General features: G+C 44.1%; 1 long non-coding RNA gene across 1 annotated transcript in view; it reads left to right on the top strand.

Annotated features, from left to right (window-relative positions):
- LOC146867636 (uncharacterized) overlaps positions 1-15,564 on the top strand; it is a 241,667-nt gene that overhangs the window by 202,680 nt on the left and 23,423 nt on the right. The window contains exon 3 of the long non-coding RNA XR_014966115.1: positions 11,457-11,599. This is a non-coding gene — a long non-coding RNA (uncharacterized LOC146867636). The remainder of the gene's footprint in view (positions 1-11,456; positions 11,600-15,564) is intronic.

Raw genomic sequence — 15,564 nt, 5'->3', positions numbered from 1 at the left:
CAACACTTCCTAAAACCAACCATGCTCTTCCAAGCAATCCTTCAAAGTTGACCTACGTTGCGTCCTGTTCTTATCGCACAACTGTGACATCCCAACGATGCCTGGTTTTGGATTGCGCAGTGTTGAATTGCTTACATTAATCCTCTGTCGATAGTAACATTTTCATCTAAGGGAGGCAGTATTTCCAGAGTTAGCTGCAAAACTTTAAACAAATCTCTCTCCAACAAAATATTCCTAAACAAAAAAAGCCTAAAACATCTAAGTAACTTTCTTGAATGTTTATGTTTAGACTGTGGAGCTCTCCCCTTGACTATCTTCATATTTGTTTTCATTTTCCAACTCATCAATGTAGTCACTTCTGAGTAACCACCTCCCATCACAGTTAACCAATATGCTAAAAATGCTTAGGTAACAAGCTCGAGAGGTATATATATGATACCTGCGATGCACTCAAGGTAACTGCACTGTTCTCATTTTTTTGCAAATGCCCCCCCATCCCCTTTCGGAACAGAGTGCTCTTTCGCCATTACAAGTTTGTGCACTCTATATACCATAGGAAAAATCTCACCATGCAGATTTTTGGATATATTCATTAGTGTTGGGAAACTGGGATTATTTGTGCAGAGAAGACTTGGAGAGGGAGATAGAGCCAAAAGAGATTGCATGGTCAAGTGTCTATCCACTGAGTTTCTTTATACGGCATGATGAATGGGTGAATGTATGCATATTGAGTTACTCTGGAGGGCTAGATGGATGGTTAGAACCTTTAATGTAGCACACCCTTCTTGGTGAGTCCCATCCAGGTCCGGTCTAACTGGTTGCCAATAGCCATGTGTAATGAGCATGAGCCGAAGGAAGATGCGTTTATCGGGTTTACATCAGAAGAACTGGTAAAGGAGCTTGACCATCTTCCTAACTGTATCCAGCCTTCTTTCGTTGTTAAGGCTGGGAGATAGCTTATTTTTGTTTTTCAGAGCTTGGCCACTAATATTTTGTTTTCCCCAAGTAGAAAGGTGAAATGTAGAAATGCTTAGAAGGTTGAGAGGCTAGACGGGATTCTTGATCAAAGGTACACTGATGCAGCTAAATATAGGCTATTTTGTGCTAGACTTTCTACCCTGTAAATAATGTAGATTTTACTGTTTGCAAATGTAGCTCTCTACGACCACCTGAAACGTGATCTTTTTAAAGCCAAAAGCAAGGCATGAACTCCAAAACCTTTTTCTCACTTCAACACCCAGACAAGTGTTCAAGTGTGGATGTTTACTCACCATTTTCAACCCAACACTGCAAAACAAAATTCCTTCTAATATCTCTGAAGAAATCCAACCTACCTGAAAAAGAGCAAAAGAGTGCATAGAATCCATGTCTGCTTTGGAATGCCAACCTGACGTTGTTGAGAACACCAAGGGGCAGATTTACAAGCCCCTTGCGCCACTTTTGCGCTGCTGTTGCGTCACTTTTCTGATGCAATGGCGGCATAAAAAATACGGCAAATTTACAACGTGACGCATCTAGGGAGATGTGGCACGTTGTAAAGCCCTGCGTGACATTATACCTGCGTCAGGTATAATGTATGCAGGGTAGGTGTTCCCACGCAGGAAAGCCTCATAAAAGTGACGCAGTGAAATCTACAAGATTTCACTGCATGACTTTTAGGACGTCACTGCGTCAAAACCTTACGCCTGCTTGAAGCAGGCGAAAGGAGTGACACAGTGTAGTGGGAATAAGCCTCAAAATTGATTGCTGGAGTTGCGTCGTGCTTGCGACACAACTCCAGCAATGCGTGACTTTTGCCCTAACAGATGCGTCAGAATTTCTGACGCATCTGTCAATCCTTGTGCCATGGTGCGCCGTATTGTAAATACGGCGCATCCATGGTGGCGCATGGGTTTCTCAGGGTGGCGCAGGGAAAGTGACGCATCTCTACAGATGCGTCACTTTCTTGTATATCTGCCCCAACGTCGCTTGGATCCGTCCTTGACAGTCGACTTAACCTCCAGAGTCAACTCGCTGTCATGGCCAAGTGTGGTTGGTTCCACCAAAAGCTTCTCTGTAGGATCAGACAGATCATTCTGGAACAGGAGCTAACATTTTTTGTTCAAGCGTTAATTCTCTACAGACTATACCGTGGGAAGGTGTTTGTCTCTGGCATACGTAAAGTACAGTAAGTGTTATTCTGACCAATTCTGAATTGAACTGCCCGTTTTGTTACAGGCCTCAAGAAATTTGACCACATCCCACCGATCCTGTGAGCCCTCTAGGAGCTTGCAATTGAGGCAAGATGTACATTTAAAACTTCCTGCACCACCCACATGCCTTGCATTCCTCTTCACCCACACACTGAACTGGAAAATTGAAAATGGAGTTCAAGTAACACTTTAATCCCTTCTCCTGAAGCCTCCCACCTTCAAACAGGAACACTTCAGGAACCAATCGTTCTTGGGATGAGCATCCAGAATGTGAGACTCTCTTCTTCTGACCCTCTGTATGACCCCATGCCATGCTACCTTGAAAAAGGAACTCAAGAGTCTACCCTTCGAAAGACAACTGGGCTAAATCTATGATCTTCCACTCAATCTGGAAAGGCACTTGGGGATCCTGCTGTCCGTCTGTCTCTTTTCCTTTGTTTTTTTGCAAATGTGTCATCTCGATGACTGCTGGAAATTGCCTCTTGTAAAGCACTCCGATCCCGTTTGACAATGTGTGTTCTATATATAATCACAACACATTTATAAATAAAGACATTCATGAAAGTAGTGGACTGTGCTGCATGCTATGGATGGTGATGGTACATTTGCTTAATGCCACAAAAACACATGTCCGCTAAAGTGCAACGGTATGGAGTTGTTTTTGAAAGAAAGGATACAATAGTTTTCTTCCGGAGATATTTTTTTTGCCTTATCTGTAAGTCTGCCTCTTTTCTCCAAAGCCTGGAGATTGCAGTCTGAGCGAGGCGCTGACAGTAAATGGCCTGTTTGCAGTTTATAACCTCCAATTGGCAGCATGCAGCTGCATCTCATTGCCAGAATGATTTATAAAATGAGCTCTTTCACGGTTGACACAAGAGTTCACCGAATTATAAGTACAATTTCGCTCTGTCCTCCAGTAGGTTAAAATAAATGGGACATTTTACTTTCAGTCAGTGGTAAGCAATGAAATTTCTTTCTGAAAGTACTGTGATGTGCAATTTGAACGTGGTATATTTAACCCTTTTTGGATTGCAATCCCAAGTGATTCAAAAGCGCTACTCGTTATCCAGTGATGTGACGAGAACATTTTGGCATGGCTTTGTACAGAGAATAGCACCATTTTATATGAGAACCTAACCTAACCTAGCCTAGCCTAACCTAACCTAACCTAACCTAAAAAAAATTATTCTCTGGTTGCGTTAACAATCCGGAGTTCACAGATCCAAATCACAGAGGGGCATATTCTCAAGGATTTATCGCCAAGTTAGCAACACTTTATTGCAGCCAAAGTGGCGATAAATTTATCGCCCCATTTACAAGCTGGGGCTAACAGCCGATATCACCAGTTTTCCTGCGATAGCAGCCCCAAAAACACATTGCCACAGATGACACCGGCAACTAACGCTAATGATATGCAGAGTAGGCGTTCCCGTACAAAAAGCCGCGACAACACCACTTCGCAACATTCTCAACAACCAGCCAGATCGGCAATAAGATCCCAAAACATGCAATAAGATGCGTTAGCAGCAGGGTTTTAACACCTGCTCCTATCTGGTGTTAAGTCGGACGACAACCTGCCCCAGAAATGGGAGCCAAGCCCAGAGCCACACCTGAAGAACAACAGATGCCATGGTGCTACTGATCATGCAGCCCGGGCTCCCAAGAGGACCACAACACCCACCGCCACCACCCCCAGGATCCCCCACCCTGGACAAAGATATTTTACATCAACTTTACAAATTCATGAACAAAACAATCCGCCTGATGTCGCACATTTACAACAATTAACATTCATGTGTGGTCAGAAAAAGGAGAATCATTCATTCATCTTTGAATTTCCCCCAAAATTATTTTATTCAAATTTAACACAATACTACTATTTGGAAGAGTCATGGTGGGTCTTCCCTGGACAATCTGTAAGTCACAGCCTGCAAGACAAAATTCAATATAAGAAGGTGTGACATGCACTCATCAAAGGACAGAGAGAGAGAGAGAGAGAGAGAGAGAGAGAGAGAGAGAGAGAGAGAGCGAGAGCAAGGGTGAGATAGGGAGAAGGAGAGAGAGTAACAGAGGGAGAGAGAGAGACAGTGAAAGAATGAGAGGGAGAGAGAGAGAGAGAAAGATAGAGAAAGAGAGGGAGAGAGAGACAGTGGAAGGAAGAGAGGGAGAGGGTGAAAGATAGAGAAAGAGAGGGAGAGAGAAAGAGAGAGAAAGAGAGGGAGAGAGAAAGAGAGGGAGAGAGAGAGAGACAGTGACAGTGCCGACACTGTGCACCCAGGTCTCACTGCTCACCTGCTGCCACCGGTGTGTCTCCAACCACGTGCCGGTATACACTGCAGTCCACCATGTCCCTTATCTGAAACAGAGTCCAGAGTTAATGATGGCAGAGTTCATATCATTGCACACGGCATCATCGCCGGCTGCACACCCGCCCAGCTCTATAGGTGCCACTAACTCTGTGAACCGCGAGGTAATGCCACGTGGCGGCAGGCCTGCGCTGCCCGCTTGCTCAGGCCTACACTGCGGTCCAGCAAGGCTCACACTAATCCTTACTAGTCCGGACCGCCAGGACGTAGCATCATCGCAGGCTTCTCACCCGCTCAGTACTGTAGGTGCCCCTACCTCAGTGCACCGAAAGTCACCATCCTGTGGCGGTAGTCCAGTGCCTGCCACAGTGTATCTGGTGCCACCAACTCTGTGCAGCGCAAGTCATGGACCCTTTCTGATTGAGTCTCGTGATATGCCAGGCGGACATAGCCATGTCACCTCAGGCAGTGGGGAAGAACTGGGACACGTAGCGTCGTCGTCCCCCTTTATACGTAAGCCGAGTGGCCTGGCTCGGCGTACACCAGGCCAATGTAGGGGTGTGGATAATTATACCTGGCCACTGGGCGTGGTTTATATCTGGGCTGCACAGGAAACCAACTGATGCGTGTGTCTCTGTTGCTGTATCAGCGCCACACGGCCCGCAATCGACAATGTTGCATGCACCCAGATGGTGGCCGCGCACAATGGTATTGTACAAGGAACGCAAGGCCGCTCGAGGTCTTGGCTCATACATGTCAACTGTTTTGTGTATATAGCTATTGATGCACCATAAGCCTAAGGCCTAGCCTCAATTGCAGCGCGAAAGCCACATCTCATTTCCAGAATACAAGCAGTAGTCAGACTAACCTTAGGGATGAAAGCTCCTTTGTCCCAATACAGAAGGCGGAAGGACATCTGCACCTCCAACCTTGGTTTTGCATGTGACAGGCACCCCCTGAGAGAGATACCATAGCAGATGATGACGACTCCCACACTACGCACAGCGCTAATGATAGCCCAACGTATCCACACCCCACCCACAGAAGTCCTTGCTCGAAGTACTCTTGCAAGGAATGCCCTTGACACTTATGTGCACAACAACCCATACGTCCAAATGTTGCACACTCTTACCAATCATTGCTTCGAGCAGTGGCATATCATCCACATGACTGCCGCAGGACAGAAGAGTGCCGGCTCCATGAGAGCCAACAACATTGTGTGGGCCAAAGTTGTGAAATTGCGCAATTGTTGAATCAGAGCAATGAGGCCACAGCTAGTGCACACCTCTCCAGTCATCTCATTTGCCATGTGGGTCACGGTCAAACATGCGCATTGCTTTCATTTCCCAGGGTGTACCTTTTTGTGCAATCAATGTCTCTACATTCATCTATACTTTCATACTTGATCGATCATGGACATGATACATCTGTGTGAATTTGGAATGTTTTATTCACATTCGGTGGAGTGTTGGAGCGGGAGCAGTACATGGCCATGCAAACCCAACATTACATTGTAGCTCAGTGGAGGGCCAGCCAGAGTCCTTTTGGGATTGACAAGTACATCGGAAGAGGAAGAGTACAGTCCGCAGTCTGATTGCTGTGTCATTGGTAAGCAAACAAAGTATGGCAGTCCATGTCAAGGTCCAAGGTGAGTGTTGCAGAGTGTTTCGGGGGACAGTGGGAGATGTTGTTACAGGCATGATGCAGAGGGCAGAACCAAGCTGTAACAGGGCATATAGCGGAGATGAATGCTACTGGCTCCTTCTTAATACAAAGGTGTAATCAACCGCATATTTGTCCTCTATGTCATCTGGCTGACATGTGCGTGCTGGTGTTTGGTCTGCAGCACTGCGTGCCACTGACACATCAGAGGCCGCAGGTGGTATGGCCGCAACACTGTGTGCCACTGACATATCAGGGGCCGGAGATGTGTGTGTAGCAGTACCAGCAGCATTCATCTGTGACTGCCTTAGTGGCAGCAATGCGATGATGAGGATCTGCAGGGCATGGAAGATCCCAACAAATTTCCACTGGTGTGCATCCGTAGCAGCCATTCTTTCTGCATGCATCCGCTCCATGTTATCCATTATCCTCAGCATCTGTGCTACTCATGGCTGACATCGCTGAGGCCACTCTGACTAGGTAGTTGTTCTCGTCTCAGAGTCATGACTCCAGCGATGTCGGGCATGGATTGTTGGACATCATGGAGCAAACTGTGGGTGTCCATTAGGGAGTGTAAGTGGTACCTGATGGGACTTAGACACCCACATATGGCATCTAGTTTGGCTGCCATGAGGTCGAACCCCACCCGCAGCTGGTCAGCCATCTTCTCCTGGCACCCTAACACCCGGCGTTGGAATACCATGTGCTGTTCGTGGGGGTCCTGGGAGGCAGCCGTGGTGGTGGGTGCTTCTTGCTGTGTGGTCTGTGCAGGGGGTGGGTTCCCCTCGATGCTGCTGGGCTGCCGTGCTCCTGGAAGTAGGTTGCCATAGATGTCCATGAGCTGTTGTAGGGCATCGGTGTCAAAGGTGTGGAGGTCCTCTTTATCATCACTAATGAGTTGTCTGGTCTGCTCTGCAGGAGGTATTGATTGTCCCTCTGCAATGTGAAGAGGAGATGCATTTTAACATTGTGTTGACATGTATGCTGATGCATTGTTCAAGTTTACATACAGACTGCATGACAATTTACATTGTGACTGTTTGGGAGGAGCTGACTATTTGATGCGGGACAGTGGCCATTTGAACTACATCACGATGTGAGGTTGTACACGTACATTTTAATTTCGCAGTTTCCTGCTATGCCAGATGTGATTGGCCAGTTTCTACGCACAAGCGGAACCAGTTGTGTCCTCTGTTCTGTGGTGAAAGTGTTGCACTTTGTACCACATTGTCGTCGATGTTGACGTGCTGTGTTTGCTATGTGTGTGTGCTGCAGTGTGCCTAGGGGATCAGGGACATGGTCCAGAGTCATTGTGGGTGTGCTGTACTTAATTGTGCATGTGTGCCATTGTGCCCATCTCCCCTCGTTCCCCCAGTCCCTGGTCGGTACTCACCCTGGTGCTGTTGTGTCCGGTCACGTCGAGCAGTGTTCGGACCCCCGACTCCTGCCACTGTCTTCCCACTGATGACAGTAGAGACCAGTTTCTCCATCTCATCCAGCTCCTGGTGTTCCGCTGGACTGCCACCTCCAGTCTGCATTGCTGCCTGATGGTTGTCAGCGAGTTTCTTTTTGGTTTTGCGCTTCGCATCATTCCAGCGCCTTGAGCTCTGCAATTGTCCTCCTTCTCCCTCCGACTACATTCACCTTGTCCAGGATGGACTGCCATATTACATTTTTATTTGCCAATGACACGTTGGAGGTGACGAACAGTTGTTGTTGGTGTTCTATCACCTCCGTGATGATGATCCTGTTATCCTGTGGACTGAACCTTGTCTTCCTTGTCTTCTTCTCCTTGCCCTTCCGTGACCCCCGAGGTCCCAGGCAGGTGATCCTGGGGGCTTGTGGGGGTCTGGTTGTCCTCTGTGCTTGCTCCGGGTTCCTCCATGGTGCTACACAGTTGAATTAATTTTGTTTGTGTTTTTCAGTGCTTTTATGATGCTTTTTCCCGTATGACGCGTGCGAATTGCATGCCTGTCTCTGGTTATCACTGATTTTTTTTATCGCGGTTGGCCACATTGCCACTTTTTTAGCATTGGTGTTTTGCATTTTTTCAGTGGTGCGTTGAATTTAACGCGGTCACTTGCCGCGTTATCTTGGGACTATCGCATGGTTGCCGCCTTGTTCAGAATACGACACTAACTCAGTGTTATTTTCCCGCGATAGACTGCGATGTGCAAAGTTGCTTTAAGCCAATTTTGTGATAATTAACACACGTTCTTGAGAATATCCCCTTAATTCTGAATATTATAATGAAGCACTTTTCTGTTCTTATCACTACTGACAATGAAAGTATAACACAGTAGTTCAGTTACTGATTTCTATAACGATTCCCTGTTTGGGAAAAAATCATCTTTTCATGCTAACTGCAACAAAGAAATATGCAATATAAAAAATACAACATGAGCGTTATAACACCACGCCATTCAGGGTTCTGGTGACTTCTGCAAACCTTTCGACCACGTGGTGTAATCTCCTACCAAAAACCATTGCTTACATTTTTGTATCACAACATACCCAAAAGCAGTAAGTGCATGAACTCCCAGATGCACCCGTAAATTATATTAAATATTTCACCAGTCCCTGTGAAATATGGAAAATGTTTCACGGGCTGTGCTCTTGTGAAATATGGATTTCATCGTCATTACAGCCCTAAGCCAATCTGCTGAGCTTCACAATTGTATATTGTTTAACCGTCATTATTTTATTAATAAAAGTACCTTCCACACTAAAATTCTAATTCCAATTAGTGCCAATTGTTACGTGCACTTTGCAGAGCACGGTTTTAAAAATCTATCTCTTCTACTGCCAGGATTTATATATTTCCTAATTATGCACGTTTCTCTTTTTTAGAGCGGACAACGAAATAGTAGAATCCAGCATTTCACTTACAGTTTTGAATAAACATCTCCGCCAGATCCTCTTTATGGAAATATAGACACATATTACATGGTCACCTCATTTATGATTTATTATTGTTGCGACTGTCTATTGTTTAGCTGGAATGTTGTTTCTTTTTATCATCACTTAATTGCATTTTTCAGTACTTTCTTCTGCGTGACTTCAGTTCCTTCTAGTTATCAAATTGTAAGTGTTTTAAAATGATGGATACCTTCAAATTTAATGCATGTACTGAAAGCCTACTGGTTTTTATTTATAGTCTTTGAGGATAAGTTGGACATCAGAATGCTGAACAAAACATGCTAGTTAGTGTAAAAGATCAAGTTATTAAGATGTACACCATCTTAATAGAGCATTTGCCTTAAATATCAATACATAATTTTAAAATGTGGATATGCAGTGCAAAAGTAACCGCAACTGACTTATCTTGGGCCAAGAGAAGACAAATGCAAGCATACAATAAATTTTGAGATCAGGAATATAAGATTCGGGGGGCGTGGCTACGGCGCCGCGCAAGATGGCTGCCTAGGGTTTCCGCTCTCCCGCACCGGGACCCTCTTCTAACGAAACCGGCACGATATTTCTACGGAAGAGCCCGTCGGCCGCCCGCATCACTTCAGGGAATGTGCTGTGCCTCCGGTGAGGTTATTTGCGGATGTCGACGGACCCGCATTGCATCGTTATCTATTGTTTGATGATCTCCTCGAGACGGCCGCCATTTTAAATGTGCGCGTTTGATGTTAGCGAGTGCTGCCTCTGCTGAGGAGATTTTCGCGCGCGCTTTCAAATATTTAATGCTGCCTGCATGGAGGAGATTTTCACATGCTGCCACCCTCTATGGCCCTAAAGACTTGGTTTTTCTTCTCTAACCATCACTAACACCAGGAATGCCTCTTTCTTATACATTAGACTCTGCAAGCTCCCCTGTATGAAAATTACTCCTGTTTTTATTTCAATTGCAATGGTTATTTTTTCTTGATGCTGAGAGCCTATATCTTTGTAGATTTGGTTATTGTCACCCTTCACAGGAGCTGCATTGTTGCCTGGAGGAGGGGGTATTGTGAGGAGTGCTCCTTTTTCCCTTGCCTTGTTCTGCGTCCATGCTCCCCTGTGTTGACTGCAACGCTCTCTACTGGGCGCCCTGAGGACTGAGGACTATTACTTCTTATGGGAAAACTGTGCAGTCCAAAGTTTATCTTTATCCCCTCTAAGCATCCTCCTGTGACAACAAATTCACCCTCCTCCGCTGCGGAACCTTCTTCCAGCGCAGTCCCAATGGCGGGAGTTTCTTCCAATCGCTCTTCGTCGGCGCAAACATCGGCTGGTAAAGCTTCTTCACCTACTACTTCTTCTAAGCGCCTGAAGCAGGATCCTCCCTCTCCAGATAAGACGGCACCCCCGGTCTCTCTGGAACTTCTCCTGGACGAGATACGCGCTTTACGGCCGTTTGTTGAAGAAACTAATCACAAGATGCAATTTCTGGAGGAGAAATGGTCCGCTATGGAGAGCAGAGTTTCGTTGATGGAGCAGCAAGTTACAGATATTCCGGCCAATTCACAGCGCATTTCTTCTTTGGAAAAGTCGGTCCTCGCTCTTCAGCAGCACACAGAGGATTTAGAAAATCGCAACAGGAGGAATAATCTACGCGTTTATGGTTTGCCGGAATCTCTGGAAGGGGATGACCCAGTCTTGTTTTTCACCTCCTTTCTCCCGAAACTTCTAGATATGCCATCTACCACTTCTCTCAGTATCCAAAGAGCACACAGACTTGGTCCTCGTACATCTTCCTCAACCAAGCCACGTGGAGTCATCATTCTCTTTTTGAAGTTTACTGATCTTCTCTCGGTCCTTTCGGCTGCTAGATCCAAGCAACAGATCTCCTGGATGGGTCAAAAAGTGTTTCTCTCACAGGACGTCTCCACGGCTACTGCGACCAGAAGGAAGGAGTTCTTGAATCTTAGGGCTCCTCTTCGCTCTTTGGGCGCTAGATATGGCTTATTCCATCCATGTCTCTTCAAAGTCACATACCAGAATCAAACATGGTCTTTTCAAAATCCTGCTGAACTCAAAAACTTTATTCATATTCACGCTCCCAATGGCATGGACACCTCCACTTCTTCTAATGGTTGACCATATATCCTTCTTTCCTTACAGGTTTCGTGTTCCTGAAATTAAATTTCTTGCCTCCAGTTTCATTGTGGTCATATTGTTTTGATGCTAGATTAGTTGTTTTTATGTAATGTCCCTCTCAGACTTTACCTCCATTCTCGTTTTTATCTTTTAGACATCAGTGTTCTCAAGACTTCTTATCTTGTATATTTATTGATTGCTGACTATTTTTCTCCTTTTGAATTTTTTCTGTTTAATTACTTTTCTTTGTTTTGTTTTATTCTAACAGGTTCATTGGGTCTTTTTCGATTTGTGTGCCTCCTCTTCTGTTTTTTCCCTGTCCTGGTGTGGTTCGGACTCCCGCATATGGCGAGCTTGTCTTGTTGAGTGTCGCCATCGCCCCATCGCTTTCTGTTCTTCTCTCCCCCTCAGGTATGTTGTCTTCAGTCATCCTTTTGGATATGTACTGTCTCTTCTTGTCTTTCCCTCTCCCTTCTTCTCCCCTGTTATCCCTTCTGTCCCTCTTTATTTATTGGTTGTACCTTTCTCTTCTCTTTTGTTCCTTCTCATTATCTCTTTCCTGGTACATGTTTTTTCCATTTTTTTCTTTTTTGTGCTTCTGTGTTTCCCTTTTTGAATTCTCTCTTTTCTTTCATTTTCTCTTCCCTTCTATCTATTGGCATTCTTTTCTCTCCTTTTGTTCTTACGGCTTTTCTTTTTTCATTACATTTTTACTGTTTTTACATTCAAAGTTATTTCTTGGAATGTAAAAGGTTTTATTAATCCTATTAAACGACAGAGAATACTTTCCCACCTGGCTTCTTACAATCCTGATTTAGTTCTTTTACAAGAAACTCATCTCACTGAAGCCGAGTCGCTTAAGATGAAAAGAGGCTGGGTGGGTAAGGTCCTATTCTCCCCATCTTCCAATAAAAAAATGGTGTTGGTATTCTATGCCACAAGAAACTAAAATGTAAGGTTGTATCCCAGGATAATGACACTGAAGGTCGATGGGTACTAGCTAAGTTATTAATTAATTCTGTACCTTTAACTGTTTTTAATGTTTATGGTCCTACTCAACCTGATTGTAATTTCTGGCCTTTAATTACAACGAAATGTTTCCAACACAGAGATACCATGTTTATTTTAGGTGGTGATTGTAACCAGATAGTTGATCCATTTCTTGATCGCAAGTCATCTGTCCGCTTTATACCTCACAAATCCCATAAACAATTCCTTGACACTATTTCACAATTGCATCTCATTGACTCATGGAGGCTCTCACACCCTGACACTTTAGACTATTCCTTTTTCTCTCCCCCTCACGCTTCTCTTTCTCGGCTTGATTACATTTTTCTCTCCCAATCCCTTTCCCAAAATCTCTTATCCTCTTCTATCGAACCCATAGTTATTTCTGATCATGCTCCTATTGTAGCAGACTTTGATCTTCTTCCTTCACACCCTAAGTCTTCTCGCTGGTGGTTCAATAACTCTCTTCTTACGGACCCTCTTTTCTCTTCTTTTCTTTCCTTTGCCAACAAATTCTTTTCACTCAATTCTAATCCTTCTCTGTCCCCCTATCTGGTCTGAGATTATTTTAAGGCGACGGCACGAGGGTTCATTATTGATCTTGTTTCCAAGAAAAAGAAACTCTTTCTTAACAAACGGAAAGCTTTGTTGGCTCATATTAAGTCTTTAGAACATAGCTTTTACACTTCTTCTACCAATTCTGTTTTACCAGATCTCATACGTGCTAAACTCAAATTTAACAAATCTACTACTGATAATGCTTCCTCAGTTCTTCTTCGAAGTAGTGCCCGTTACTACGGTGGTCGCAACAAAGCGGGTACACTCTTAGCTAACTATCTCAAGTCGCGTAAGGAGCGTACTTCTATAGATTCTATCTATTCTTCAGATTATCTACTGGTTCACAAAGAGCAAGATATACTTACCCAGTTCCAGCTTTTTTAATCAATCCATTTATACTCCTGAATCCCCTCCTTCCGCCTCTCCTATTCAATCCTATTTTGAGAAACTTCCTACCCCTTCTACTTCACATCTCAATTTTTTTGGCCTTGAGCACGAACTTTCTCTTACTGAACTTGATAGCGCCATAAAGACCCTTACTAAAGGTAAATCGCCGGGACCTGATGGTTTTTCTGTCAAATTCTACATGCATTTCTCTGATCTCTTACTTCCTAAACTTTTAACACTCTTTCAATCATTCTTCTTCCTGGTAAGGCGGCAGGTACTTTCCATGAGGCCACGATCTGCCTTATTCCCAAGGAGGGTCGTGATCCTCAATTTTGTAAAAATTACAGACCGATATCTTTAGTAAATGTGGACTATAAATTATTTGCTAAATTGCTTGCTCTTCGCTTGGATCCTCTTATGCCCCATCTCATTGGTAAGGAACAATGTGGCTTTGTTAAGGGTAGACTTACCTCGGACAACTCTCGTCTTTTTCTCAACGTTCTAAATAAAGTCTCATCTCTCTCCATCCCTCTAGCTGCTATTTCTGTTGATGCTGAGAAGGCATTTGACAGAGTGGATTGGTCCTTTCTGTTTGCTGCTTTACGCTGGCACGGGTTTGGTCCTAAATTCATCTCCCTCATTTCCCTACTTTATTCTGCTCCCAAAGCTTCTGTTCTAGTTAACGGTCATTTATCCCCTTATTTTCCTCTCCAGCGCGGTGTCCGTCAAGGCTGTCCTTTATCTCCGCTTCTTTTTGTTCTAGCCCTTGAACCCTTTTTGACTTCGATTCGGAATAACGTATCCATCTCTGGTTTTCCGTATGGTAGTAATCAATTGAAACTCTCTGCTTATGCAGACGATATCCTTTTATTTATCTCTGCCCCCGACTCATCTGTTCCTGCCTTATTATCTGAATTCAATTCCTTTTCACAGGTATCTGGTTACAAGATTAATTCAGATAAAACAGAGATTCTCCCCCTTACAAAATTCTGCCTTCCTCATCATTTTTCCTCTACTGGTTTCGCCTGGAATTCCTCAAAAATTAAATATCTGGGTATATGGTTCTCTAATTCCATCTCCTCATCCATTCAATTTAATATGTCTGCGGTCCTTTCCCGTATTGATAAATCACTCTCCTCTTGGAATCCTCTTTATCTCTCGTGGTGGGGCCGGCTGGATTCGATTAAGATGATGATATCCCCTATCCTCATATATATCTTTTCCATGCTCCTTGTACACATTCCCGATATTCACTTTAAATGTCTCGACTCCTGCCTTTCAAGATTCCTATGGAAAAATAAAAAGTCTAGGATTGCTTTAGCCTCTCTTCGTAAGCCGAAATTGAATGGTGGAGTTAATTTCCCTGACTTTCGCCTCTATCATAAATCCTTTTCTCTACGTCAAGCCTCCAGATGGCTTGCATCAGAATCTTCTCCTTTTACTCCTCTCTGGCTTTCTATAGAACGTACCCTACTTTCTCCCTTTTCTCTTACTGAGGTTATACATTTTTCTACCAAGAATCCATATACTTCCTTTCCCTTATTTAAATATACCTCTTCCCTTCTGAGACCCTTCGTCCAATCTGCCCCAATTACTCGCGAATCCTTTTTGGAGACCCCCATTTGGCATAATTCGCTTATTCTCCTAAACAATAGACCTATTTGTTGGACTTCTTGGAGATCTATGGGTCTCATATGGGTTAAGCAACTCTTCGATGGACTTCTTCCCTGCTCATTTCCTCGTTTTCAACTCCTATTTACGTGTCCTCAATCCTTTCTGCGCAAGTTCTCCGTCCTCATGGCTCTTATTCTCGACGTTTACTATTCTCTTCCTTCCTCATCTTCTCCTATTGCCCCATCTACTCTTCTTCAAATTTTATCTACCTTTCCTAAAGCTTCTCTTATTTATAAATTGTTCTCATCTCCCAATCCAAATCGTGTCAAGTCTAAACTGGAACTTGCTTGGGAGTTAGATTTGGGATGTGACTGGTCTGTTACTCTTTGGGATAAAATTTGGTCCAGATCTCTAAAAATATCTCGCTCTGCTTCTTTGACCCAATCTTTGTTTTTTCTCTATCATAGACTATATTTCTCCCCAGTTTCTCTTTCTCGCTTTTCTATCTCTAAGGATTCTAATTGTTGGACCTGTGGCTTCCCTGGTGCTGACCTTCTCCACCTCTTCTTTCTATGCCCTCCTGTGGCTGCATTGTGGGATGAAGTTTGGTCCTACATATCTCGTCTATTTGCAATATCTATACCTCTTCTCTTTCTAGGCAGCCTTTCTGATTCCATCGACCTCCTTCCACACTGCTCTGGTCTATTAGATCTTATGCTTGCTCTGGCATTCCAGCACATATCTTTTAATTGGAAAACTCTCAACAAACTTTCTATACAATGTTGGTGGAATTCTCTTTGTCACCTTCA

The sequence above is a fragment of the Triturus cristatus genome, chromosome 1_2 (assembly GCF_964204655.1).
Source record: "Triturus cristatus chromosome 1_2, aTriCri1.1, whole genome shotgun sequence".
Lineage (NCBI taxonomy): Eukaryota > Metazoa > Chordata > Amphibia > Caudata > Salamandridae > Triturus > Triturus cristatus.
Note: the sequence above shows the minus strand (reverse complement) of the source record. Positions and strands in the feature narration are given on the sequence as shown.